This window comes from Bison bison, unplaced genomic scaffold (genome assembly GCF_000754665.1).
Source record: "Bison bison bison isolate TAMUID 2011002044 unplaced genomic scaffold, Bison_UMD1.0 scf7180017864517, whole genome shotgun sequence".
NCBI lineage: Eukaryota > Metazoa > Chordata > Mammalia > Artiodactyla > Bovidae > Bison > Bison bison.
In genome coordinates, this window is record NW_011495070.1 from 8,628,250 (window position 1) to 8,631,301 (window position 3,052).

General features: G+C 41.5%; 1 protein-coding gene across 1 annotated transcript in view; it reads right to left on the reverse strand.

Annotated features, from left to right (window-relative positions):
• RNF150 (ring finger protein 150) overlaps positions 1–3,052 on the reverse strand; it is a 281,142-nt gene that overhangs the window by 277,248 nt on the left and 842 nt on the right. The gene's annotated exons all lie outside the window — the stretch shown is intronic.

A 3,052-nucleotide genomic window follows, 5' to 3' on the forward strand; every position in this document is an offset into this window, starting at 1 on the left:
CAGGGAGGCCTGGCGTGCTGCAGTTCATGGGGTCGCAAAGAGTCGGACACGACTGAGAGACTGAACTGAGTCATCAGGGACATGCAAAGGAAAATGGCAATGAAGACACTACTTCACAACCACCAGGATGGGCAAAATCAAAGAGAATGACAAGCGCTGATGAAGACGGACAGAAACTGGAACACTCCTACACTGCTGGTGGAAATGTGAGATGGTGTTTCTTTGGAAAACAATCTTACAGCTCCTCCAAAGGTTAAACCAGACAGTTGCCATACGACCCAGAGGTTTCACTCCTGGATATGTACCCAAAAGAAACGTCCACACACAAACTTCTATGTGAATGTTCACAGCAGCATTATGTACAATAACCAAAAAGTAGAAAGAAACTAAGCATCCACTATTTGATGAATTTTTAAAATGTGGTTCAGTTCAGTTCAGTTCAGTCGCTCAGTCGTGTCCGACTCTTTGCAACCCCATGAATTGCAGCACACCAGGCCTCCCTGTCCATCACCAACTCTGGAGTTCACTCAAACTCACGTCCATTAAAATGTGGTATATACATACAAAGAAATGTTATTTGGCAACAAAAAGCAGTGTAGTACTGATACATACCACAGCACTGACAGATTTTGAAAACATTAAGATAAGTGAAAGAAGTCAGTTACAGAAAAAGCATATTACTTGATTCCACTCATATGAAATGTCCAGACTAGGCACATGGAGACAGAAAGGACATTAGTAGTTAAATAGGACTGGGGGACTAGAGAGTAAAATGAGGAGTAAAAGCCAATGGATGTGGGGTTTCCTTTTGGAGTCAGTTGTGAGGGTTCTACAGTTCTGTCCATAGAGTAAAAGCCATTAAGTCGGCCACAGGGGTGAGGAGGAAGAATGAATTGGGAGAGTCGGATGGACATATGCACACTAGCCTGTGTAAAATAGATAGCTAGGAAGAAGCTGCGGTGCAGCACAGGGAGCTCAGCTCAGTGCTCTGTGATGACCTAGAGGGGTGGGATGGGAGGGTAGGGAGAGGCTCAAGAGGGAGTGGATCTATGTATACTTATGGCTGATTCGCTTTGTTGTATAGCAGAAACTAATACAACATTGTAAAGCAACTATACCCCAATTTTTAATATATATATATACATATATAGAGAGAGTGAATTCTGTGATACATAAACTCTCTCTCAAGGAAGCAGTAATATTTTAAAGAGATTTTTAAAACTGATTACAAACTAAAGCTACTAACCTATCCCAGGAAAATTTGGGTCTTTGTGAATGAGAAAACCATAACTGCAGAAGTGTTAGAAACCCAAAATCATAAGCCAGTAAAGAAAAAGCAGAAAGGTAGGCTCTATGGAAAGGGAAAGGGAAAATGACTTCCATTTAACTGAATTTCAAGACAGTGGGTGTATTGGTGTCACATCACCCCAAACTCACAGATATTACATGATGGGTTGCATAACACTAAATTCAGACTTTCTCCTCACCTGAAAGTGATCAGTGCCAAAAATAAAGGATCTGGAGAAGAGGTGAGAATTTTTTTTTAATGTAAAGCTGATGTTCACTTTTTAGAGACTGAACCAAAAAGTTCACAAACGTAAGGAACATCTGGTATACTGCATCCCATGTTCACAAAATAAGAATATTTGATCTAAAACATACACCTAAGATACGTTTCCTAAGATACAACTGAGTCAGAATTCTGAATTCAACTAGAAAAAGTAAAGCCTTCAGGTTCTCGAGTAAGTGTAACACACTGACAGCCAGAGCAGCGCTGGCACAGGTTCAGGTTCAGGCAGAAGAAGTTAAAAGTGAAAGGTTTGCCAAGCTACCAGGTCACAGATCTCCTCATAATGAGACTTTAGCAGCCATCAATGCAATCGCTGACTAAAGTGAATCCAGTCCCCTAATGTGGCGATACATCAAATGATAATATGGAATTCTCATGGCTCTTAGCAGTGACAATGTAAATGCATTTTTGGAAACAGAACAGCTAATAGAAATCTCCTTGACCTTTTTTAGTCTAAATTTCAAACTACTACCAAGGCCTTTATTTATTCCCACTATATCTTAGTCAAGCATCATTTTGTGTGGAAAATCCGCTCACTGCTTCCTATAAAAACAGATGGGCCATTAATTGATCTAGTGTGTTGGCAGTTCTTTTTAGACAGAAACAAATGATGCCTCTTAACTTTGTGTTTGAAGCTGAAGAATCCGATTTCACGCACATGCAAAAAGAGACATGTTTAAAGGATCCTGCAAAGGCGACTAACAATCTTCTTGAGGTAAAGAACAAAAACAAAAACCCCTCCTTCATGCTCTCCCCATTGAGGTTTAGATATTAAATGTGTTTCCCAAGATCTTTTACATGATTTAAAATGCTCTTCCACAGTCCTCCAAATCCTCAACTATCATAAAGTTTACACAGGGCTCTTATGATTCAAGCTCAAAGTACAATCTTTTTCACCTACAAAACTGTTGAGCTCAATAAAGTATATCAAATGGTCCTCAATGCTCTATATTAACTTTTTAAAGAAGTTAACTGCCTCTTCCTCCCCTTCATTCATTCATGCATTGCATTATTTTTCACCCTGAGTTAGAAGTACTGTGTCCAACTCTGTGCGAACCCATAGACAGCAGCCCACCAGGCTCCCCCGTCCCTGGGATTCTCCAGGCAAGAACACTAGAGTGGGTTGCCATTTCCTTCTCCAATGCATGAAAGTGAAAAGTGAAAGTGAAGTAGCTCAGTCCTGTCAGACCCTCAGCGACCCCATGGACTGCAGCCTTCCAGGCTCCTCCATCTATGGGATTTTCCAGGCAAGAGTATTGGAGTGGGGTGCCACTGCCTTCTCCGGAACCTTCCCCACCCCCTGTTAGCAGCAGGGTTAAGTTCCTTGTCTGTAACAGCTGATGTTGACCACCAGGGGCAAACCCACGGTTTCCCTAATAGGTGACAGGAGCTCTGTGAATGAAAACTTGTCCCCGAAGAATGCATCCCTTCCCCAATGTGGCCAAAGCCTGCTACTCCATTTCAGAAGCATAACTGTTTAAT